The 27,151-nt window shown below is 42.8% G+C and overlaps 1 protein-coding gene across 1 annotated transcript in view; it reads right to left on the bottom strand.

The window, feature by feature from the left end:
• TRAK1 (trafficking kinesin protein 1) overlaps positions 1–22,689 on the bottom strand; it is a 133,989-nt gene extending 111,300 nt beyond the window's left edge. The window contains 1 exon segment of the mRNA XM_054057495.1: positions 22,483–22,689. The gene's annotated coding sequence lies outside the window, so the exon portion shown is untranslated.
• Positions 22,690–27,151: the final 4,462 nt, after the last annotated feature.

Below are 27,151 nucleotides of genomic sequence, written 5' to 3' on the forward strand. Positions count from 1 at the left end.
AAATGCTCACAGAATTAGTCAGCTCTGTTCCTGAACAATTGGGTGAAAAAAAGATAACCAAAGGGAGAACAGCAAATGACAGATTTGGACACAAAAAAAAAACCCTGGTCAGCAAGCAAAAGTCATCATCTTTATAAAAATAATCTAAAGAAAGGTTGGAGAAGGGGAGTAGTTGTCTGTGCTAGGAACACATGTTTTACTAATGCAAGGTAACAAAAATTTGTCCTTTGTAGTAACTGCCAGTAGGCACAGTGGGTGTAAAGATCCAAAACTGAAGTGATGGGCCAAGAAAGCTCACAGAGAAAACTGTGGATCATTTTTCCAGTGAAGAATATCCCCTACACTGCCTTTCCACACCCACTCAAGCAAATATGCCATCAATCCAAAATCTCTCCCTTGCAGCTTCTCTGAAAACACTGTATGTAGGCAGGATAAATTATTATTCAGAACTAGAACATTTGGAATGTGTTTCAGTTTTTCAGACACCCAGGCACAATCAGTAAAAAACAGATTATTCTCTCAGCAAATGAGTAGTCTTAATATCAAAGACAATAAAGTTATGGGACTAAAATAAGAGAGGTATAACTCATAATACACACAAAGGTTAGAATTCATTTAAAAAGATTTAAGATATTTCAAACCAGGATTGAGCGTTTTAACAAAGAAACTGTTTCCCCTTTTCTCCTTGTCTAATGCACACTTGTGATTCAGTATTAACAAAAAACAAGAGCAATTCAACCTCACAAATGAGACTAAAACAAAAGCTCCTTGTCCCCCAAACAGTCTTTCTGTGCCCCCCCCCCCCCCCCCCCCCCCAAAAAAAAAACCAAAACAGCAATCACCCTCCCAAACTCATAAATCAAGGAAAGTACTCAGGTCTTTTACAAATATGCATAATATTGGCAGAAAAAAACTCCTGGGGCCAGAAGTAGAAAGCAACAGATTACAAAACATCACTTAGTGCCTCAGTTGCGTATGGTATCCCTATGACAGTACCCATCTCACCTCCATTGACAGGTAACACAAAAAGGTCACACAGCAGAATTCACTTGTACCAGACACCAGCAAGGAATGTTCCACTAAGAATTCAAAAAAACCAAAGAAACCATGATGTCCTTTCCTCACCTCCATCCTCCTCCTCTACAGACAGTGCACTCTACACACATCTCCACACTACACAAGACAAGGGTAGCTGCAAGTGTCTCTCCACACGATACTCAGAGAAACAAATGCTTTCCAGTTTGAATCAACAACTATGGCTCGTTCTTCCTTACTCTGCAGTGTGCAAGCTGTCTTCCTTCAAATTACATCAAACCATTCATCCTTGCGTTTTACAATGCACACCAGCATGAAAAAAAAAGCAGCGAGTCTACATTTAAAAGGAACTTCACCATTCAGTATTAATTTGAAAGGACAGATGCAGAAGACAAGCCATGATGTTTTTACTCAGTGTATCTGAATGAAAATGGCTATTAAGGAAAAGAGGAATGAAGGAAACTTTAACGACTGTTAGACAGTTTAGCATATGTCTGCTAGTCTTACATAGGCACCCATGCCAGGGACCTGTAGAGAAAGGCTGAGGAACAGCAATCAGAGCCAGGTCCAGCCAGAACAGGCAGCAGCTGCAGAAGGCTGCATCAGACACTCAGTACATCTGCCTCTATCCACGTGGGAACTTGCTGTTCCAGATGGCAAACAGGTACTAAGGACTGCATGGCTTTTTTCTAGAATCACTCTAAAGAAAGACAGACAACACAAACTGAATAGATTGTCAGCTAGTTCTAAATAAGAATTGGCTTGGTGTCACCCCAATTATGCTAAAAGCTCCTAAAAGGGATGTCAGGAGGTTGCCAGTAGGAAAGCAAAGAGAGTAAATGTGCTACTCCTCCCTCATGCCCAAATTTCCTCTGCCTCCAAATCTGCTGTTAAATATTGCTGGTAACTATCAAACCCAAAACATTTCAGGATAGATGTTAGATTAAAAGCAAACATAAATATTCAACACTTTTGCCCATAATTACATGAAAAATTAAGATAAGCCTGCTTTTGAGGGCAGATAACTTACACGAGCACTCTGTTGCTACTTGTATTTTAACATCACTGAAGATGATTCCAGCAAGCTCCTATACAATCCTTTGTTCAGCTTGCATCTGTCAGTCCAAAACACTGATCTCTTCATTTGCCAAATGTTACCACCTAATCATCAGAACTGTATGAGTGAATTTATGTAGCGGGCAAGTCAAGCAAGGATCCAATGCTGCCTTCAGTTATGCTCTTGTAATTCCAGTTAGTACAGCTGCACTACTTTGGACTTACACAACAGTAACACAGTACAATACAGAAGACAAACTAAAAGCTACAATCTGGCAGACAATTTAAACTAATATTTTGACTAACTGCTTAGATTTAAACTTTTTGTCTGGTTGGGACTCCTTAGCACAAAGCCCCAACCAAGAAAAGTAGCCCTATTAAGGCAGGCAAGCTGAACTGGATTACTTACACTCCAACAATCCTACCTAACCACGCATACCCACAGAACATCTAACCTCTCCCTTTGACAGCACAGTGTTGTATTCGGATATGGCATCGCACCATTTAATTATGAATTGGATTTCTAGAAGAGAATAGGACAGTTAACTTACTGCTGTTTAATGAGCACAGCCTTATTAGCTGTGAATACATTCACTGTACTCATTAAATCAGGAGACACTGGAGTTCTGAATACATCATTAAAAAGATCCACGAATACTGCCGCTTTGTTCAGCACAACTATATGCTCTGCTTGACACTTGGGAAGTTAACAAGAAATTCAAGCGTCTTCCTATTGGGCTATCAGAACTAATTTTAACCTAGGAGGGAGAAAGAGCGGGAGATTCACTTCTTCAGAGCTTCACTCATTCAGAACACAAGTAAGCCTCTTTTTATTCCTGACTAGAAGCAGTAACGTGTTCAGTACTGTAAGATATCAGCAAAGAGGAGTGTCAAGCTTGGAGAGGAGATAATTAAAGAAAAAAAAAAAACCACACAATAAACAAAATATCACAGCCCACCTTTAATACAGAAAAGGGGCAGGAGCATGCATTATTCTATCAACCTGTCATATAGCAAAATGAATCTTCATAAAACAGACACATGCCCCTAATGTGGCAGTACCCATACTATTTACAATATATTGATTAGAGCTGAAGAGGAAATGAAATTGGTCAGGATGCTCCTGTACATTCTCACAGGACAGATTTAGAATATATGTTCAATGAGAGGATGAGATTTTCATCTGTCAAGGGCTGATCCATCTCCCACAGAGATACACGCTCACATGAGAATCTGCATGTCTAAAGATTCTAGAGTTACAAAGAAATTAAAACCTAACCAGCAACTGTTTTGCTTGAACCTATTGCATGGAAGTGTTTTCTGCCAAAAGAGCTATGTGAACCAGCATCACAGATGGCACCACTGGAACTGCAGAGAATCCTGGAAACTGATATTTCAACAAGCACAACTGCTTCCTCTAGCACATCCTAGATGAGAGAGTCAGAGTTGTTCAGCCAGGAGAAGAGAAGGCTCCAAGGAGACCTTATAGCGACCTTCCACTACCTGAAGGGGCTACAGGAAAGCTGGGGAGGGACTGTTCACAAAGGCTTGTAGTGATAGGATGTGGGGCAATGGGTATAAACTGCAGAGGGGCAGATTTAGATTACACATAAGAAAGAATTTCTTTACTATGGGAGTGGTGAGATACTGGCACAGGTTGCCCAGGGAAGTTGTGGATGCCCCATCCCTGGAGTTGTTCAAGGCCAGGCTGGACGGGGCCTTGGGCAGCCTGATCTGGTGGGAGGTGTCCCTGCCCATGGGAGGGGGGTTGGAACTGGAGGATCTTCAAGGTCCCTTCCAACCCAAACTATTCTATGATTCTGTGATCCTCTGGAGAGCATTTCTGAAACACATATAACAAAACCTCTTCTCCTCCCAGTTCACGTACAGAAAGTCAGACAGGTTACTAACATCAGAATGGTGGAGGGGGGAGCTGACTGGGGCTTAATATCCTCTGTGCAAGACTCAACAACTTTAATCAAAGCAATTATTTTTTCCCAGTCAGAAAATTTTTGATACAGTAAGAAGCTATGCAAGTACTGGATTCCAGTCAAACAGACCATCACCTATCAAGGAAGGCACATCTACCACAGTCTCCTCCCATAACACAGAAAATTAAACTGCTTACCTGGGGAAAATGTTTTAACCAGCCATGTTAGTACATTGGGACTTTGCTTGCTCCAAGCCTTCAGAGCAAGCCCTTGGATCTCATCAAAATCCCAATTTTCTAAGTTTTGCCAACAAAATAATCTTCAAGAAAAAATCCTTCTGATTAAGCAGTCAGGTTTACTGCAAAACGTCGTGTCTAATCCTCTTATATTTTCTGAGTCCTGCATTGTAATCTCAGTAACACAGGAGACACTGTTCTTTACACAGGAGCTATGTGACTGTATTCAAATAGAATCAGAGAATCCCCACTGCTAGCAACCTGAGTAAATGACACCCAAGTTCCAGCATTTAGACTACCTTACTTTGGGTACAACCATACAGGAGAACTCTCAAATGACTTAAGTATAAGCTGTAAAACAGCACTCACCCACACAAATCACCAAAGACTTCTGGGGTCACAGCTCATGGCTCTCTGCATTGCGGTAAGAGGACGCATTCTGTTCTTTTCACACTGTATTGTGGGAACTGCCTGAAGAACTATTTGGGTCTCCAGTGGTTTAAAGCAAAACCATTACTAACTAACAAGCAGAAACATTAATAGCTTGGGGGTGGGAAGATAAAAAAGAGGGAATCGCATTCAGACTATATCTAGACACTTCTCTCTTGCCAGAAATATGCACCTATAAGTGAGTCCAAGCACTTCACTAAAATCACCAGTTCACTGACTTTAATATTAAAAAAACCACAAACTTTAGGTCACCAACAGTGGGGTTTCAGTGTGAGATAGAACAATGACAGAGAATGTGTATTTCTGATCAATTGTATGGTCTGTACCTACAGCTTCCAGAAAGGAACATGCACAGAGAAAGTACGAGAGCCCCAAGGAGAACTGCATGCCAGATTCTGCTTATTTGGGGTACCGTTCTCTTTAGTCATATTAAAAAGCTCTGTACGCAAGAGCCGCTATATAAGCGTTAGGAAGCTGAGGGATGACTTTATAAAAATTTTTAAAAAAAAGTGTTGCATTTTCTGCCCTTTGTGCTTAACACAGGGAAACTCATACAACATCTCAGTTGGTTTAGCTCTAAAAATACCACATATTAACAACAGAAAAGATGATGCACAGGGAATTGTTTAAACATTTGTTGTTCTGCTTAGCAACAACACACTTACACAGTTAAAAAAAAAACATAATACAAGAAATACTTGTTACCTATTATAAATAGTTCACATTCTTCAGCTCCTTGTGTACTTTTAGTTTGCCATTTAGTCAGTCTTGCATCTTCCTCATAGATACCTCCCTTCTGCATTTTGTACAACACAGATTGCATCCAAAGTGCATGAATATGAAGTAGCTTGTGACTTATATTTTGAGGATATTTAAACTGCTTAACTGACTTCCAGAGCAGACACTATTTACACATTCAAAATAAGATACACATACTCATTCCCTACTATGACAAAGAATGAACAAACATGCTTTTCTCCATGCTATCATAATATAATAAGCAGTAGTTCTGTTCACAGATTTTGATCACCATATTATTAATAACCTCTTTGCTCTGTGTTTATTACATCTCGTCTTAAGTCTCATCACATACATTCAAAATATTTGCAGGAACAGCTTCATGTTACATGCATATGCAAGTAATGCAACAAGGTCTCTGTCTAAATAGTAGCATCAAAGGAAATAAAATACAAATACATAAATGACAGAACATGTGTACCTAAAGATGCGAGTCCTGACTGTCCAAACAAAGTAGTAGTATTTATTATCATCTGACAACTTTTTCATTCTTCTAGTCCAAATTCAAACTGTTTTCTGATACACTTAAATTAACAAAAATTATCTGGCCCAGTTGCAGGGCAGGGGAGGGAATCTGTTGCATGGAAAAACAGTTTGTCAGACGTTTCTTTTTCCATGTAGTCCACTGCACCATATGTGGGGCTGGAAGAGAGCCTAAGAACATCTGTCACAGACTTTAAAACCCCTAATAATAGCACAGCTGGTGTCTCTAGTCTAATGATCTCAGCACAGACTCACGTGACCACTTCTGACTCTGGCCCCCAACCCAGGCAAAGCACCAAAACACTCAAAGGTTGGACACATTCATTCGTTCTCAGCTCGATTTGCATTTCACAAAAGAACCATGGCAGAAAGCAAGTTGAAATGCTTACATTTCAGGCAGTTCAAGTTATTGTTTACATAGGATTTCCCCATGCTCCCATCACTAAACTCCAGTTTAGCAGAGCACTCCCTATTCCATAAAATGAAGCTAATCAAGAAAATAACAGCAAATCACAGAAATCCAGGGTTATAAACATAAAATGTCTGAACTGCACTTAACTGTATTACAGAGGTACCGGTTGGGGATCTTTTTCCACCTCACTAAACTCATGGACTTCCATTCCTGTCCATTTAGTTTATTTACAAATGGTTGTTTCTACTCACTTTATTTTAGAGTTGTTAAAAGCTGCTTTACACAGGAGAAAAATCTTTATTTCAAAAGAGGAAAAAAAAAAAGGCGAGAAGAGCAAGGAGTTCAGGAAATAGAACTATGTTTTAGCTCACACAGAGTTGGCGTTACGCATTAATATTTATCAGGCAGATGTTTCTGGCATTCAAGACTTCTCTTGTCCAAAGGACGTGGCTAGCAAAACAGCACGACAGACTGTGTGAAGGGGGGAATAGAGAAAGCAACAGTTGGGTGGGAGTGAGGTGCTGGAGACTTTCATTACACTTTAGTCCACCCTCTGCCTTTTACTCTTTTATCTACACAGAAACATTGGTGGCTTCCAGCAGTCAACAGGCATAAGTTCAGCTTATTATTTAATGTATGTGCAAGTGCACCCACGAAAGGCTAGACCTGACCCAGTAACTGATGGTCAGGGACAGGAGAGGCAAGCATTCCACAGCCAAGTTTAATCACTGGCAAAGCAAGAACGGGTGGCTACTTCAGCAAATTACTGTATCCACAGTAACTAAAGACTAAATACTGAGCTATAAATTCCAAGAACAACCCGTTTTATCAACCTACTATGAAATACCAATATGTGACACGACCATCTTCATCAAAGAATGTTTTCATTCTCATTGCCTCTGAAGGAGAGAGGAGACAAAACCTATGTTAATTCCCACACTGTGCAACAATGTTGGCCCTCTTTAAGATAAGAGCCATTTAGCAGACAATCTTTCTTAATTTGCACCACATCATTGAACAACAAAGAGAAAGAAAAGAGAAATTACAGAGCAAGTTACTTCTTAGTTTTATAGAAAAGCACTGAAGACTGAGAAAGTCTAATAGACAAGATCAGCCCAGTTACAGTAATCAGTTTGGCTGTGACAAACATTTACAGTCATGCATCAGTTGTACCTTAATCCTCTGCTAGCCCTCTATCTGATCTGTAACTTCTCTCAGACCAATAAGATCAAGATACATTTTAGGTAGTATGTTTTCCTCAAGTCTTACAGTTAGGCTATTAAACTACACATATGCTCTTATTTCTGACTTCACTATGAAAATAATGTATTTCAAGAAACTAGGCAAACTGTCCCACCTTTTCAACCAAAATCTAAACATTGGCAAAAAACAGGTCAAAGAAACAAAAACAGAAGACATCCATTGAAAGAAAAGATACGGCCTGAAGAATTCATTCATGATCAAACCTATGTTGTTTAACAATACCAAAAACTGCCTACAGAGGCTGTATGTATGTGGTCATGCTCCTCCCATACGAGGACAGGCTGAGAGAGGTGGGCTTGCTCAGCCTAGAGAAGAGAAGGCTTCAAGGAGATCTTATAGCGACCTTCCAGTACCTGAAAGGAACCTACAAGAAAGGAACCAACAAGAAAGGGGAGGCACTGTTCACAAAGGCTTGTAGTGATAAGACAAGAGGCAATGGGTATAAACTGGAGAGGGGCAGATTTAGACTACACATAAGGAAGAATTTCTTCACCATGAGAGTGGTGAGGCAGTGGCACAGGTTGCCCAGGGAAGCTGTGGATGCCGCAGGTGTCCAAGGCCAGGCTGGATGGGGCCCTGGGCAGCCTGATCTAGTGGGAGGTGTCCCTGCCCATGGCAGGGGGAATTGGAAGTGGTATGATCTTTAAGGTCCCTTCCAACTCTAACTATTCTAAGCTGCTGACTTCTGACAGTGAAAATATGGCAAACCCACTTCATTCCCACCTTAAGTTGCAACCACAGAGCTGACTATGCAATAGCAGCAACAGCTGTGCCACAAGTGTTGGCTGTGGCAAATATCTGGGCTGGTACCAACAATGAATCACAGTGCTTTTTAAAAATAAATTTGACATCAGAGACATTAAAGAAGCCTCCTGTTGCCGTGCTGTTGGTGGTGTAACAGATACAGTAACTACAAGTAAGACACATGATGCCCTTCAACCTGGCAGAAAAGAGGGCAGTTCTCAAAACAAGCCTAATCTCTCAGAGGCACAAACAATCTGCAGAACTAACAAAGTTCTCCTGCATAAGTCAGCTCATCCCTGCTGGCTCGTAGTGGGCACAGAACTACTGCTGTCTCCAGACTGTGCTTCCTCACTTGCCACAGGTCCAAACTCCTTTTCCCCTTTTTTTTGGTGCCACATGCTGCAGCCCCAAGTCTCCTGTGACAGAAAGCAGGTAGAGACAAAGGTCCTTTAAAGTGGGTTAGTACCTCCACACTTCAGAGAGACAGAGCCAAGCGATATACACTGGTGTTGCCCTGCATCACAGTTGCGCTGTTTCATTCAATGTGACAATATCTGCACACAATTCACAAGTGCTTAGTCTTACTCTGCTTACAACGTCAAGCTCCTGATCAGGAAAAAGCCAGGAATCTTAACCTGCACGCTTTCTAGCCCACCCACATGCTACGTCCTTCCTCTCAGCAATGTGCAATATATCCAGAAAAGTTTTCCCTTCCTTGAGGATTTCAACATTTGCCTTACTGAGCAGCTGTCCTGACAGAACTGGTACTTTGCTATTCAGGAAGCTACAGGCTGGAGTGTAAGACAAATGAATGCCTTAGACAACAAAGACAGACACAGTGCAAACATTGCATAACTGCAAAGTACAGTCAGTGATATATAGTTACCACAACCTGTAATAATCCCTGCTTGGCCCAATTCCCATGTCTCTGACAGTCCTGCTGCAACACTGTCTGGGTAAGATTGGAAGTGGATGGGGGAGCTGTTTTAACATTATAAAATATTCACAAAGCTCATAAGTAACATCAGATCACAGACATATGCAGACAGAGTAGCCTAGAGGCCTCCTAAACCACAATTAAACTTGGTTAACAAAACAGTCCCCTACCTTTCATAGCCTTAATATTCACAGTTACAGATTGATTCACACCAGCTGAGCACCTTATATAAAGACCTGGTAGGCTCTAGTGAAAGTCACTTGGCTAAACTTAGCTCAAAAAGTAACAAATCCTAGAAGCACACACCATGTGTGGAATAGGAATAATCAGCTACTTTGCTATGTCTGAACCTTATACCAGTTGATATCCCCTGTGTCTTGAATATCAAAGCAATAACTAACAGAAGTTGATAGCACACTCATTGCAACTCTGCACTGATTTGAGCTGGCCATGATCTGTAGGCAAGAGGCAAAACTTGGGACAAAATACCCCAGAGAGCATCACTACACTCAGCTGCATTTACCAGCACCGCGCTGACAGGTTAACAGACTAACCTTGCCTTCCTGTTTACACCATCTCCCAAGCAACCCCTCCTTGGCAAACCCACCCTTCTAGGTGCAAATGGGAAGTGGTCCAAGGATAGAGTTAGTGTTGTAAAGGAATAGATTTGCTCTTCTTCATGCCTCTCTCATTTAAGCTGTGCACATAGTTTACAGCAAAGTGTTATACCCTAGGGCGCAACACAAACGTGGAAGCATCAGTGCATAAGTATTACAAGAGCTGTTTGCAAGTGCAGAAGCTTTGCTTTGTGATCATTTATAAGTACGCAACTACAAAAGCTCCATACAGAGTAAAACAAACATACACTCACGTCAGCTGAGATCTCTTAACCTGAAGGTCATATTGTCAGCACTGCAAACGTGGGAGCAGTTGCTGACATTTTGATATGGTCCATATACTGCAGCAGCAAAATGCAAGAGACTGTAGTTTAGACACATCTCAGGTGTCAAAGATTTCAGACTTTTACCTCCACAGCTGAGGTACTACTATATATAGTAACTATATTCAGTCAGGTGTACTACTGAAGCTAACAAGAGTAATTTGGCCTCTTTTTTAACTATTAAAAAGCCCAGAAGCTCCCAAGACAAAAAACCAGCCATTTTAGACCAGACATCATGTGTTGTAATGTAATGCATCCTTCCAAATTCTACTCTCTCTCCCCTAAAACATACCTACCCAATCACTGTATTCCCTTCTTCTATGCTTTTTTCACACGAATAGTGATTTTCACATAAAAAGCAGTAACAGTCTGTTTAACCATTGTGACTCAAGTCTAGGTTTGCTGTTCTAGAGTGTAAGTGGCTTACCATGTTGAAGCTAGACTTATTTTGTTGACTCCTGCAATTATTTCCTAAAAGAGCAAAGAATGAAAAAAAAAAAGTCAACTAACCCGCCAGCCCCTTTAAAATTAGTAATCCACAACCTCCTTCAGTCAAGGAATCACTCCTGAATTAGAGGGCCATATTCTTCTTCTCATATTTGAGTGGCATTTACATCTATATCAGTTTCCAAGTTCTATTAAAATCTATTCTCTAAGAGGCTAGGAAATCCACTTGTTCAGAAATTACTTTTTTCAGATCAGTTTTAAGGCACTTTATGAAGTTCTTGTTAGACATGGAACACACTCAGGTAGCACAACGTCTTTTGGCCCCACAGTTTCTGGGGTTTATTATAAAATCTGCCATATTGCATAAGTTTTCCTAGAAAACAACTTCTCAGTCTCTTGTGTGAAAAGATACTTAGAAAAGAAATTTATAAAAGAATTGTTTCAATTTGGGGGTTGTTTTTCTAAGAGCTAACTTTTAAATAAGACCTTCATGTGCATTTTATCAGTTTCATTTAACCTTCTCTGTTAATTTCTCTCTTTCAAATGCCTCTGTATAAGTATTCACTACCAAGAAATTTACAAACCATTAACTGAATTCCTGTGAAGAAAGATCTCTTCGAGCTCTTAAGTGAGGATTCAAAGGAAAAATCTGTAATACTTTATATGCAAAACAGCCAGAGAAATAGTATGGTTAAAAAATAAAAATAGAGGAAAAAAAAAAAACACAAAAGCAGGGATGAAAAAGTAGAGATTATTAACCAAAACATCAGAATTCATAAAAGATGTTAGCATATGTCTTTGTCTTGTATTTATGGCTTAATATTTTGAAATATCAAGAGTTCAAAATCCTTGCACTTCTCCAGTGATAAATGAAAATACCATTGAACAAACCAGTGTTCCAAACAGTCCCGTTTCCCATCTATGCAATACCAAGTTGCCACACAGCTCTATCAGGTCTTTTACGACAAAACAAACAACAGTTTCCAGTTAGAAATCAGGGCAATCAGCAACCACCAATTCCCACTGAGAAGAGAAATTAATTACCTATTGTAGGATTCAAATCAGAGCCAGAACAAGCTGAAGCCCTGTAATTTCATGCCTTCCTGATTTCTGGAGTTTGAAGTAAGTACTCTATTGTTGTTCAGTCTAAGAGTTTGAGGAGTCAAAAAAACTTTTTAATTGCCCACATTGTAACAACTGCTTATCTTATGCAAAGAAAGGCCTCAGGAGCAAACAGGAGAACACAGTATTACATCTGCCGTAACATGTTATAAGCTGATCACTTGCCCAACTATGCAGCCCCTCCCATTTCCTCTTAGTCATTTCTCCTGCTACAATATTATATCATGTCTTAATATCTTTAATTTATCCTCACTGGTCATAGGATCAAAACAATAGGCTTGCTGCTAGGCTCATTTAGGAATTTCCTCCCAGCCTTCTTGACAAGGTAATTAGTACTAATTTACCATAACAGGTAAAGAGAAACAGGACAGAGTATTCTATCTTCCCCATGCAATTTTGCTAACCAAGATCGCTAAATATCTGCTGCTTTCTTGTATTAAAAACAAACAAAAAAAAAAAAACCCTCCCACACAAGTAGCAGATGATACATTTTTAAAACTGAGATAATGTTATAAAAGAGACCTATATAACTAATGCACACGTGTTAATACAAGGTGTGGCAAAGCAAACTAAACACTGACTGGCCTTGCCTTTGTGCCTTCTCCAGCATTCATCTAACACCCTGAGAAACACAGACTGGCAAAAAAACGAAAACCAAAGAAAATGCATTTTTCTAATTTGCCTCCCTGGCTCATTTCCTCACTGGGTAACAACCAGCATGAAAGATCTGTGGATAAAGCAGTACAACACATAGCCAGTGACAAGGTAGGACTATTCCCACCAGAAACTGCAAACTGCGAGACCAGGCTAATCTGGCTGCAACATTTCCATTACCTGCTATGAATGCTTACCCATCCCACCACAGGACTTGGGGAAACCACTAGCTGAGTGCCCAGAGCCATAGTTTGCAGAACCTGCAACAAGGATTAATCCAAGACTTAACAGCAATGGCCTCTTCAGGAGATACAAAGAGATGGAAGTTTCCATCTCAATTTATTCGGGTCAATTCCATACTCACATGAAACTTAGGCTGAGAAATTGACTGGCAACTGAAGAGCCAAGAGACATTTTTGTTCTTGTTTAATTCATACCTGCCAGAAGAACAGCTGTGCTAGATCTACAAATCCAAGGAATAATACATTTAGTCAGTTAGTAGAAAGGAAGAAAGGTCAGCTTTAATTACCAAGACTTTTTTAAATGAAAAAGTTAATTACGATGAACAATAAGGACCATTTCAAAGTACAGTTTTGTCCACCTGAATGGCAACTTCTGTCTAAATACCAACTGACAAGCCACATGATTTTTTTTTAAAGGCATCATCAGTTTTACATTAGTAAATATGTAAAATTTATTCCAGTTCTTAAATCTTACTGTAAGTATTCATACAGATCAACATATGGCATTCATACTACGTTCAGATCCAAATCCCACATTTAAGGCCACATTTCATTTTATGAAATGGTTTGGGTTGGAAGGGACCTTACCTAAAGATCAGTAGTTCCAACCACCCTGCCATGAGATTTTCTGTTGTAGAACGATTAGTAGTGTTCACTATCAATCCTAGCACCATAAATAAAGCATAAATAAAGTGCAGGTGTGGCACTCATCTACTGAGGAGGCTGCCTTGCTCATATCCTCTACCCTGCTAGGTCCTAAACAGCTAATACCATACTGTGCCAATCCTCTGATCCCAAAAGACAGATAGGCTTATAACAGAGATTCACAAAAACTGGATTTTTTCACTGGCCTGATGCGAATTCCTGAATTACCTCGGTCAAATGTTTTAACCTTGCTGACTCCCTTCACCCTTCGCAAAGTAATGGAAAATTGATTTTAGTGACTCATGAGTACTTAAGCTCAGTTCATCAGAAGTTTACACGAAACATTTGGTAGCTTTTGCAGTACAAAAGGGCAAAGTATTAAGGAAGTTGCATTTTCCCAAGATAAAACAGTTCCTAAATGACATTATATTTAATAGATAAAAGTAGTACCAGTGACAAATATGGAGAACTCAATGGTCTTTACGTAAAAATGATAGCATAACATACATCTCATGCTCAGCATGAGATGAGCATACATATCATGCTCAGCAGCATGATAGCAGAGAACATTTTGGACTTAAGAGACACAACTGTATCCTGCCAGGCAAGCACCTCACCTTTCTCAGTCTTTTCATTCTAACGGCATTGGATGTCTTGCAAAATAAGATCTTTGAGAAAGCCATTATGAAATTAAATTCTAAGCAACAAACACAGGAATAATCAAAGTTTATAAACATTTCAGACAATCAGAAACAGCACTTCTGGTTCAGACTGCTTTATACTGGAAGCTTACAGCTCTCAGGTCAGCCTCAGGTCCCTGGGTTAAAGCATAACATGCTTGCCAACCCCGCAACAAGATTACACAGCCACCAGGAAATACAGCCATAAAGAACTGATCTTGCCATGACTTTCACACAGCCAGGTTTGCAGAATTCATTACAGGAACAAAGCCTCTAAGAAGGTAAGGTTTATGGTAAACACTGATCTCCACCCCCTCCATAAATTCCTGGAAGTGATCATGACTGCAACATTACCATAACAAAACAGAAGTCTATCATACCTTTCCAAAGGCAATGCAATTTGTGACTACAGGAGATCTACAATAAGAAACCATAACACCAGAAAGATTGATTTCCTCCTCATCACTTTACTTCAACAGTGAATACCTCCTCAGAAACACAGCTATTATGATCCATCGCAGCTCCAGAGAAAGAAATTCCATTCAAAGCAGAGCTAAAGGGCAGTCTACAGACTTTGACATTGCTCCAATGTCTTCCAGCACTGCTCATTTTACAGGTACCACTGAGGCAATGGGTTTGCACAGATTTAAAATGCAAGGTTTCTGTGTATTGCAGACGGATGGATGGTGCCCCCTTGCAAAGAATGCAAATGGTCAAACTAAGTTTTCTGGGACAGGCAATGTTGTCAGTAAAACAAGCTCCACTTATGCAAACACTGAAGAGGATAGTGAGTGTAAAAGTCTATTTCCCACAAGCAGCAGACATTGATGTAGTTTAAAAAAAAAAAAAAAAAGACCTCCCCTCTTCAAACAAAACTGCACTTCAGTATCCTCTAGGACACCAAATTATGCCTGCTGTCCAACAGGAATTTATGTAGAGTCCTGACTTGCATGAGACTAAAGTCCAACATGACATTACCAGCACTTGCATTTAAAAAGAAGAATTTATGTGAACATGCAATACAAAAGTGCAGCGATTGGTTCCAATTTACTGTAATCAACTCATCTCCTCAAAGAAGTGCACATAAATATTTCAGCGTATCCACAGTTTTTATTGTTCCCCTCTAGACTCTAGTATTTCCACTGTATGAACATCTTCCTAAACTTTGGTTTCTATTAAAGGATTGGACAAGTCAACATTATTTTAAACTTCATTGAAGATTAATGATAAAGAGGCTTTCCATGTTTTCATTGAAGCACTGGAATTATTACATAGGGGAGCAGGGTTGGTTCTTAACATTTCTCCTTTAACATCTGTAAGACAGGTGGGAACCTAGATGAGAGAGGCGATCCTCCCCTTCTACTCAGCGCTGGTGTGGCCACATCTGGTGTACTGTGTCCAGCTCTGGGCTCCCCAGAGACATGGACATACTGGAGACAGTCCAGAGAAGGGCCACTAACAAAAAGAAGGGAGGCCAGAGCACTCCCCCGTGAAGAAAGGCTGAGAGCTGGAACTGTTCAGCCTGGAGGAAAGCAGGCTCAGGGGGACCTCATGAACATATATAAATGCCTGAAGGGAGGGCCCACAGAGGACAGAGCCAGGCTCTTTGCGGTGCTGCTCAGTGACAGGACCAGAGGCAGCAGCCACAAAGTGAAACACAGGAGGTTCCCACTGAACACCAGGAAACAGTGACCACGAGGGCAAAACATGCACTGGCACAGGTATTTAGAAGATGTCTGGACACAATCCTGGGCAATCAGCTGTAGGTGGACCTGCCTGAGCAGAGGGATTGGACCAGATGACTTCCCGAAATCCCTTCCAACATCAACCATGGTGTGATCCACCAAACACAAACTGGCACATCTTCCACAGAGGTCCTGTCTTCAGAGAGGACCATAAAGTCAATTCTGTTCTTTTACAGCACATCACCTGCAAAATCACTCTCTACTCCTCCTCTTTACACTTTCTCCCTCACCTGTCATTTTCATTCTGGCTTTCAATAATTTCCTTAAAGGATCTGCAAAAAAAACCTAAGGAAATAACTTTTACATGCTTTACTACGCATAAGACTTAACGGTATTTGCAGACCTGTTGCGAAGTTACATGAGATTCATAAAATTAAAAGCAGTAGGGGAAAAAAAAAGACTGTCTTGTTGAAACTTCTTGCTTCTACTTTCCAAAAACTTCAGAACGTGCCACACAAGAAAGAGGGAGGAAAAAGAAGAAAAAGGCATGAATGCACAAGCAATTTTAACATAGCTGTTTCACTAGGAAAGCAATATTTCATGAAAAACAGCTGGATTATTTTTCTCCAGAGCAATTAAAAACACATACAGAAATCTTAAATTGGATTGAAAACTTCAGGATGGAGCCATAAGCTCTAAGTTTTGATAAACTAGATCAGCCAGTTGTTCTTTTGGGTCTTATGGTCCATAAAGAAAAACATTTACCTGCCGATATTACAAAAACTTAAGGAAAAAAAGCTCTGCTAATTTTGTATAAATTTAAAAGCAAAAGCCTTTCCAAAGAAGTCTACTAAGAATAAATAAGTGAAGAATGCAGAAGGAAAACAGACTTTCCTGAGGTTAGTTCTTATTACTTTATAAATCTAAAATAATACTGTTCCACATATTAAGTTTTGAGGATTGCATTATTCACAGAGACTATAATTTGCAGGCATCTTGCTCAAATAAGAGCAGTCAAGTGTAGACTGAAATGAAGGCTATGATAATGAAAATATTCTAATTTATTCTTAATTATATTCTCCTCCTGTATCATACATGACAATGTCAGTGTATAGCTTAAGAACATCAGTTATGCAATATTTCTCTCTTCTGTTCAAACAGGTGCTGGGAGTGAAGAATATTCCATAAGCGTGCGAATACGTAGCAGGTTATTGTCAGCCTCGGTATTAGCATCTCATTTACTAACACACAACTGGTGGTGGCTATACCAGAGCTTAAAGCGCAGCAGTTTCAAAATCAGCTTATGCTCGCTGAAGACTTTCCCTCCTGACACCATAGCCTCAGTCACTTATTCATATTGCTTCCTTTGCCTCACTGCTAACAACTGCTCAGCTGCCCAGAGCACAGACAATCTGATTGAAAATTAACCTTAAAAACAGTTCTTGGCTAAGTCACAAAATTGATCCCCAGCACCATAATATGGGAGAGGACAGAAAAGAGAATCCATAGCCAGGGTAAAATTTGCTCTGCTGGGCAGCATCATTGTCTTATGTCAAAACAAGCCAATAAAAAAAAACTTGGCAAGAGCTTTTAAACCAAGCTTTTCTCACGCTTCCTTCCTTCTTTCCATTTCTCTGACTGCTACAGTATTGTGAACTTCTGCTATAAATGCAGAAGAGTTCCAATACAGAATAACAGAATCATAGAATGGATTGGGCTGGAAGAGACCAATCATCCAGTTCCAACCCCCCTGCCATGGGCAGGGACACCGCCCACTAGATCAGGCTGCCCAAGGCCCCATCCAACCTGGCCTTGAACACCTCCAGGGATGGGGCATCCACAACTTCCATGGGCAACCTGTGCCAGTGCCTCACCACTCTCATCACGAAAAATTTCTTCCTAATGCCTAATTTCTTCCTAATCTAAATCTTTGCCCTTCCAAATTCAAGCCATTTAAAGCCTCGTCCTATCACTACATGCCCTTGTAAAAAGTCCCTCTTCAGCCTTCTTGTAGGTACTGGAAAGCTGCTATAGGGTCTCCTCGGAGCCTATTCTTCTTCAGGCTGAACTATTGCAACACTCTCAGCCTGTCCTCGTAGCAGAGATGCTCCAGCCCTCTGATCACCTTCATAGCCCTCCTCCGGACCCACTCCAGCGATTCCATACTCTTTTTATGTTTAGGATTCCAGATTAATATATATTAATCTGTTGGCATACTTAAAAAAAAACCTGAACACACACAGAAGGAAATACGACAGTTAAAGAGCAGCAGCCACATTTGGGTTTCCAGCATCCAACGGACTGCAAGGTTAGACAGTCCCATCCAGAGAAGATGCGAGATAAAGCAAAGAACTAACTCCAGTACAGTCAGTAACCAACTGAACTAAAGCAAATCTGCCAGCATAATTGAATCTAAGAATTATCTCTCAGCTAATCTGTTTGTGCCATCAATAAGCCTCTTAGCTAGACAGCCATAAGCAGGATGACTATATAGGATGACTTTTTGCACTGTAATCAATAGGCTCCAGTAGACAGTGAACTATTGATAAATCAAAGTTCAAATAAAGGACAATTTTAGACAAAGAATATTAGCAGCGAACTCCTGGAATGTATTTAGGAGACAACACATTGACTGCAAAGTAAAATAAAAGTGCCTGTAAACTCACACAGCTATCTCCATCAAACCCCACAGTAAGTAGAAAGACCCTGAATCAGACACCAGCTAGTATCTTGGAAAGCCTACATTAACAGGAAGTTAGTTCTTGAGATTCTTCTCTCACAGTAGCAATGATCCCACCACTGAATCCACAAAAGTGAGCCCTCCATACAGGTCCAGCATTCCAAGGAGGCAATAGCATTGCTCACTGAGTTCTAACGATACAAACCTGACTCAGAAACATAACTTTGTGGTACAATCACTGTAAAACTGGTTTGTGATCTACAATTCCAGCATTACAAAGCTCCGTATATCAAGTGAGCTACCTACAACTGAGATGCAACAGCTGCCATTCAGTGACTAGAAAGCATTTCTCTTATTTACTACATTATCATGATAACTCTGGAAGTCACTTGGTGAGCAGTTGCTGCTAGAATCTATTGCTTTTAATAACCCTTATGCAACAGTCGAGTGACAGTCTCATTCACAGCAGAAATGAGGAACAATATGGCCATCACACAGCAAAATGCCAGTATGCCTTTTGTCATTTTACATGCAATTTAAGTGTATTTATTCTTAAATCTTGATCTTAGTGGCATCACTAAGCTTCCTAAAGAGGCAGAACTGCAGTATACATCTGGAGACATGGATAGTTCAAGTGAAAACAGAACCACTTGTAACGGCCTACCTATGAGCAATAATTATCTGACCAACAGGCTAAAACATAGCTCCTAATTCCATATTCTTGTTATCAGGACTTCTCACATCATACTGGTCTATCTACTTTTGTGTTGATATAAGAGAACTGTGAAATAAGCAATGCGTGAAATCAAGTGACAGTTTTGTGAGAGATAAAATGGGGTTATTCAAAAAGTTGTATCCATGAAGTACCTGGCCTAATACCGGAGAATTACTATAGGTACCCAGTTTTGCAAACAGAATGATCATTACTGGGGCAAGAGGAAGGTATCTGTTCCGAGATTTGAAACAAAGAACACATGATTTTTTACAAACTAACAAAAAACACTCCACCAACCTTGAGTACCATTCATAACATACAACATCCAGACAACACAAAACAAATGACATCCCACAAATGCTACTTCTGACCCGAGTAGCAGGAGCACTAAACCACCCCAAGTCTAGAAATCAAAGAAAAATATTTTGAAGACTTTGGAAAGAAATAGTTTTCAAACCAACCTAACTCATACACTGCCCTCCTCCTTATTATCTCCCAAGGGAGTTTAAGTAACATGGGAAATTAAGGAAAATGTGTACAGCTTTTAGAAAGGGTGAAAAGTTTGTTTGCAACTTCTTGCCTTTCGATATTACAGATGTTGCTTCAAGAGCACTCTGAGAATTCTTCCTACTGAACTATTAGCAAAAAAAAAAAAATCTTGCATTTAGCTTACTGGCTCTCATAGCAGATACAGTGGGAAGTTTCAGCATTTTTCCTAGCACTAATTTCATATTTATACAGTGACAACAGTAAGAAATAATAATATTGATCAAGTGCACATTTAAAGCAAAAATATTTAACCTGCACTTATTTCTACAATACTAATTCATTCTTCTATCCCAAAGTAGATTGGCTAGGATATTTTGAAACTCAAAAGAAAATCCTTAGAGGACATGGAAAGGTTAGAATTGAATTACTTCTACAAAAACAGCCAGCCAACTGCTACAGGAGACAGAATATGTGAAGCAGCAAAGAGCTCAGGTATGAGCTGCAGCAGAGGGGAACAACAGAAGTTCTAAACCTTTTCAGGCAGTTTTCCATCTGATGTCATTCTCTGGTCCATGCAAGTTCACTTACTCCCACCAACTCCCATCTGCATTCCATAAATGGACAAAGTGCCCAGTTAACATCCATTAATATACATGGCAAAACTTGCAGATCACATGCTGCTATTGCTTCATTAGTCAGGACTCTGGATTAAACCAGTCAAGATGCTCAGAGGCTGCAGCAACAACTTCAGGTTTCACTGAGATTTTATGCATACACATACCAAACAGGACGTACATACTGGTGTAGTAGCCAGTGCTCTAGAACAGGCACCAAGCTCAGTTATGAGCTACAAGATTTCTGTTTGGTTAGGGGTTGGGTTTTTTTTTGGTGCTAGATCCAGAGAGACTCTACTTATTTCCACTGTGTCGTTCACCATGCAGCTAAATCCACTGGCAAGTGGAAGTTCATTCACACAACTGACAAACTTTTTACTTCACAGAAATTTAAATTCCATCCACGCATGCAGCTTCCTTGTCTTCGCTTAACTCACTAGCTCATATCAAAAGCTGATAACTCTTGCCTTCTGTGAGGATATCTACCCTCCTGTTTTTCCTCCCTTGTAATGATGCTCACTGAAAAACATATAAGTAATAATTATGGCTTAATATAACTTTCTTACGTGCTTCTAAAATTATTTTCTGATCTGGTGTCATCATAGGTTGATCTGATTCCATTAACACACAAAGGGTACAGCTTTGTCAAAACATCTCCTAGGTTGGGGCACAATGCTCCTGCTTCCGGGCTTAATGGAAACTCCAGAAGAGCCCTACTACGAAAAACCATATTCAAACAAGGTCCATTTCCAGTGTGGTCAGAAGACAGGACACTACTTACAGTACAGGAAACTGTAAAACACACCACAGTAAAACATGCACATATGGCAAACTGGTCATTATAACTGTTGTTTGTTTTGGTTTAGCTTCGGGGTTTTTTTTTTTTGCTGTCACTTTCCTGATTGCAAAAACCATTACACCCACGATTTAATCTCAGCGGACTGAAAGGTTCAAACAAGGTTACAGAGCGCAAGACGGAGAAACAGAGCACAAGAGACTTCTCCTAAAGTCTGAGCAAGTGAGGGAAAGAAGCCTGGGCTCTCACCCCTTAACAGCTGATCCATTTTTTGGAATATTTCCTACTCTTCCCTAATTTTATCTGAAAATAAGCTCATCTAAACATCCAAAATCAAACCAGAGCAGCCACTAAGACTTCAAAAATATTAGCGGATAAAACATAATGGGATGTTTTATTGGTTTTTAACAGAAGTACACCTCCAAAAGCTATTCATAATCCCTGACATTGAAGAAACCAAGGGGACATTCGCATGCCCCTCCCCAAAGGCTGCGCAAGCCGTGCCTGTAAGGGGGGGTCCTTCCAGCTAACACAGCAGTTCACTCGTCAATAATTCACAGGCCGAATTTTGCAAGCGATTCTTGACTTTCGGCAAACAACGACACCCTTTAAAGGGACAAAAGACCAGGGGCCACCGCAGACGCTCCGCCTGCTGCCGAGCCAAGCCGGCCGTGAAGGTCGCCCCGCCGCCACGGGGGCCGCGGCAGAAGGAAGGGAGGAGCCGCTACACCTGGACCGGCCGCCCGCCCCGGTGCCCCGAGCGGGGCAGCCCCACCGGCACCCCCAGCACCCCCCTTCTCGCTCTAGACCCGCACCGAGCGGGGCAGGGCAGACCCACCGCTACCCCCAGACCCTCCTTTCCCACCCTGGACCCGCACCGAGCGTCAGGGGCAGCCCCGCCGCCCCCCCAACCCACCCCGGTCCCCCGCCTCCCGCACAGAGCGGGGCAGAGGCAGCTCCGCCGGTGCCCCCAGGCCTCCCTCTCCTACTGTCCCCACCTCCTGCACAGAGCGAGGCGGAGGCAGCCCCATCAGTCTCCCCAAACGCCCCCTTCCCACCCTGGACCCCCGCCTCCCGCACTGAGGGGGGGCAGGGCAGACACGCCAGTCGCCCAAGATCCCCTTTTCCCACCCCGGTCCCCCGCATCCCGCGCCCGGTGAGGACAGAGGCGGCGCCACTGGAGCCCTCAGATCGCCCTTTCCCCAACCCGTCCCCCACCTTCCGCACCAACAGGGGCAGAGGCAGCCCCACCAGAGCCCCCAGACCCACCTTTCCTCCCTTGGACCCGCACCGAGCGCGGAGGGCAGCCCCACCGCCCTCCAGGGTCCCCTTCCCCACCCCGTCCCCGCGCCTCCCGCACCGAGCGGGGCAAAGGCAGCCCCGCCGGTACCCCCAGACCCCCCTTTCTCTCCCGTTCCCCACACTCACCCCGCCGCGGGCCCCCCGGGCTGGGGCGCCGCCGGCAGCAACGGCAGCAGCGGGACTGGGGGCTCGGCGGCGCCCCCGTGGGCCGGGGGAGCCGGGCTGCTGCCGGCGGCGGCCACCGCCGGGCTGCTCCTCCGGTCACGGCTCGCTCCTGGCCGCTGTGGGGCCGCGCCGGGGGTGCCGCGGCCGGCTGGCGGCTTCTTCTGCTGCTGCTGCTGCTCCCTCCCGCCCGAGCCTCATGTGCGCCCGGCTCCCAGCGGCGCCCGGGCACCGCCGCGAAGCCCCCCCCGCCGGGCGCCGCACACGTGGGGCGCGCTCCGTTCGCTCTCCCGGAGCGGGGATGCTCCGCTTGCCTCTCCCCACGCCACCGGGCGGCTCGGCGCGGCCTCCCGGTGCAGGCGGGGCGGCGTGGGCACCTCGGGGGCTGCGGGAAGGGGAGCGCCGCCGGCGGACAGCGCGGGCTCGGCAAGCGCGGCGCTCCCGCCGGCCCCCATTACATCATGGCCCGGCCCCCCGCGGGGCGGGGACAAGCGTCGCCCGGCAACCGGACCCCTGCCGCGGGATGAGCTGCCCGAGGGATGGGGCTGCCCGAACGGATGTGGCTACCCGGAGGGATGTGGCTGCCCGGAGGGATGGGGTTGCCCGGAGGGATGGGGTTGCCCGGAGGGATGCGCTGCCCGGAGGGATGGGGCTGCCCGGAGGGATGGGGCTGCTCGGAGGGAGGAGCTGCCCGGGGGGATTGGGACTGCCCGGAGGGATCATAGAATCCCTAGCTTGGAAAAGACTTTGGAGATCATCAAGTCTTAGGAGGAGCGGCTGAGGGAACTGGGGTTGTTTAGCCTTGAGAAGAGGAGGCTGAGGGGAGACCTTATCGCTTTCTACAACTACCTGAAAGGAGGTTGTAGAGAGGAAGGTGCTGGACTCTTCTCCCAAGTGACAGGTGATAGGACAAGAGGGAGTGGCCTCAAGCTGCGCCAGGGGAGGTTCAGACCAGACGTCGGAAAAAAGTTATTCACAGGAAGGGTCACGGGGCACTGGCAGAGGCTGCCCAGGGAGGTGGTTGAGTCACCATCCCTGGAGCTGTTTAAAAGACGGGTAGAGGAGGTGCTCAGGGACATGGTTTAGTTGCATATAGGAATGGTTGGATTTGATGATCCAAGAGGTCTTTTCCAACCTGGTAATTCTATGATTCTATGATAAGTCCAACTGTACCTATCCTAATAAATAATATCCCTAACCCTTTCATCTACTCACCTTTTAAACACCTCCAGGGATGGCGACTCAACCACCTCCCTGTGCAGCCTCTGCCAGTGCCTGATAACCTTTTCAGTGAAGAAGTTTTTTCTAATGTGCAATCTGAACCTTCCCTGGTGCAGCTTGAGACCATTCCCTCTCATCCTATCACTTGTTACTTGGGCGAAGAGACAAACACCCAACTCTCACAGCTCCTTTCAGGGAGCCATAGACCACGGATGGGGCTGCTGGGAGGCAAAGGGGGCTCCAGAGCACGAGGCACGGGGCACCAGCCCAAAGGTGGCTGTGGGCAGCACTGCCCGACACTGTTTGCCCTTTCTCACCTGCCTTAGAGGGATTCACCGCTATTCCAGGCAGAGCTGCTCCAGCGCTCCCCAGGATCTGTTAGGATTCCTGCCGGAGAAGGACCCACACTGTGTGCACCTTGTCCGTCTCGCTTTTGAATTGGGCTGGTTACAGGCAGCTTGGCTGCTGCGGCAGCCCCATCCTGGGTTTGTCACGGTGCTTTCGGGAGCACTGCCTGCCACAGATGGGCAAAAAGGCTTAAGCAGAACCTTGGCTGAGCACCCAGCCAGGCTGCCGGAACACTGGTGGATGGAACAGCCTGCATGGGAATAGGAGAGAGAGGTTGTAGAAGTTAGACATTCAAAATATGTGCTTCTTAACCTTTGTTAGAGGAACAAAAGAGAGGGATCTTGCCCTTGCCCATGAGCAAGATCATGCCCATGCCCTGGAGAGGAAAGTTGCAGAATGAGTGCCATATGCATTAGAGCTGAGAAAATACCTAAAAGAGAAGACTTGTTACTAATGTGTCACCAACAGACAGAAGTTTCAGTCCAGGTTCTTAATAAAAAGGAAAAAAAAAAAAAAAAGAGAAAAAGAAATCCGGAGGAAATAATGACTTTTTACTTCTGCGGCTGAGAGAACTATCTGTTGTATGAGGGTTTCATTGTTTTTGTTTACCAGTAAGGGAAGAAAAGAATCGTGTCCAAGGTTACAGCTGGTAAGACAAAAAAAAATTGCAGTCATGCTGGTGACAGGATTCCGGAAGCACAGGATGTGTGATGTGTGTTAAGTGTAAATGGATTTGGGGTTTGACCCTGAGTGAACCCACCAGAAGAAATGATCCAGTGCATTATGGATGCAGACAAAGAGAGCCACAGATGGGGATGCGCTTGGGTGATAGAAACGAGGGGAGATATTTACAAGGACAACAGAGGATTTGCCAGGCTTGTCTCTAGAGCAGATCCCCTGAAAGTGACTAACGGTGCAGTCAGATGGGACATGTGAGTCAACCAAACAGCTTGCTGCTCCCAAAAGGAGCCGGCTCCTCTCCCCACTTCTCCTACGGAGGAACCAGGCACTCCTGGGTTTCCCGGGGGCTGGCTCTGGTACTTAGGATTCCTCAGTGAGTGATATTCAGTTTACTAACCTGACAGAGAACTAGTTTTTCTTTTTCCTTTGTCAGCTTTTTGCCCGATTAGTGAACTGAATAGATTCGCCCTGAGGTCATGAAAGTATCAAGAGTGAGCACAAAGGAAGAGTTGAAACCATTAGTGGGAAAGGAAAAGGATTATCCCTTTGGCTACACTGCACTCTTATATCATCTTGGTAGTCTCATCTAACTCCTCCCCAAATTAGAAGCTTCATGTCTAGGTATCATTAGAAAGTTTGGTCCCTTTCTCTTCTCACCCTCAGCTGTCTTCTTATTTCTTTCTTTGTGACTGGTCTTGTACACGTGTGACCCTGGGATTAGCAAGTGTGCAAGCTAAATTGGGGGCTTTAAAAAGGGTTAGTTTTCTGATGAATTCCTGAAACAGCTAACAATGGAGTCAGATGAGTGACAGAGGTTGCACAAGAGAAGGAACAAGACTGTGCAGTTGCAATGAAGGGACGGAGCCTTTCACAGCAGCCGGGCACTTGTTATAGTGTGTAACATAATGCCAAGATAGCAGGGAGGAGGAAGGGCCTGTACAGGGAAGGAGAAGTAGTTTTGGGGAAGAGTGTTTGCTCTGTGCTTTACAGAATGTCAAAAAGAAGCAGAAAAAAAAAGCAAAATATATGCTAGTAAGGGATAAAAAGAAAAAGAAAAGAGAAAAAAAAAAAAGGAAAGAGCTTTCAGTTCCACAAAAAGTAGAGGAAGACACACAACAGAGGCATCTTGGAATAGAAGAAAAAGTAGAAAAGTGAAGCTCAACAACATCAACAACAAAGAGAAACAAGTCTGTATGACTGGAAACTTCTTGTTGAAAAGAACCAATTGACCTGTAACATCTGTAAGAAGCAAGGATTTGAGATATACCACCAAGACTGAAGAGAGTCTTGTTAGAGTGAGCAGAAATCACTCACGGTGGGACAAACGGCAATGACGTGCACCGTTTATACACTAATATAGTGTGTAGGAGTACATGAGGGGAAAGAACTTGCGGCTATGGGACTGCCAGACCCTCACATGCAGGGGCCATGTCTATATGCTGGCCATGGGATACAGTAGCACTTGTTTTTTATGGTTGCTGCACCATATCCTCAAGGTATTTTGTTGCATGGTGCTGGAGTGCATATAAGCATACTCTGCTACATTCTTTCCTCTATCTCAATTCATCCAACTAATAATTCCAAAGCAATCCAAGCAGTAACAAGATATTTCAAACAAGTTTCCTATATTTCTCTGCTGTCTTTCTGTTTTCATTATCCCCTCCAGTTCTTTCCTCTTCTTGATTATCACATGATATTTATCACATTCATTCTCAATTTCGCTTCCTTGGTTGTATCGATAGAAGAGACTTTTATTTCTACCCTGCTAAACTGGAAGACTTCTCAAATTAACTTTTCAGTGAACATGCTAACATGCTGCTGTTTTTCTTGCATGTTCCTCACTTGTAATCTCTAGAACTTCTTTTATAGTCCCTGTAAAACAACCAAAGAATATTGCTTTAAAAGCATTTGAAACCAGTTTCAGAAAACTAAAACATATCCCATGAGTGTGTTTCAGAATAGCTGCATTGGGGATTTAAGAAAAAAGGAGTTGCAGTGCTTCCTCTCTTTGTTCTCCCTGCTGATACCTGCTGTAACTGGCCCCATTTCTCACACTATTATATCAGCATGGACTAAGTAATGTTATAAGTCCTTTAAAAGGATCTATGAAGTGCCTGCACAAAGTCTTCCCTTGTTTTAATGGTGTTTTCTGTAAAGCTAACATTGCTTTTACTTGAATATCAAATACCTAGATTCCTGCAAGTTGTCCAGCTCAGCATGTAAAAACTAAAAATGTGAGAACTTTGGATGGATTTTTATTTTTTTTCTGGGGATTTTGGAGGTTTTTTTGGTTCTGTTTTTGTTTTACAACAAGGCATGCAATGTTACCTTTCCTGGAAGAATCAAATCATTAGAAAAGTGAGCTGAAAAGTTCTTATTCAGA

The sequence above is a fragment of the Cuculus canorus genome, chromosome 2 (assembly GCF_017976375.1).
Source record: "Cuculus canorus isolate bCucCan1 chromosome 2, bCucCan1.pri, whole genome shotgun sequence".
NCBI lineage: Eukaryota > Metazoa > Chordata > Aves > Cuculiformes > Cuculidae > Cuculus > Cuculus canorus.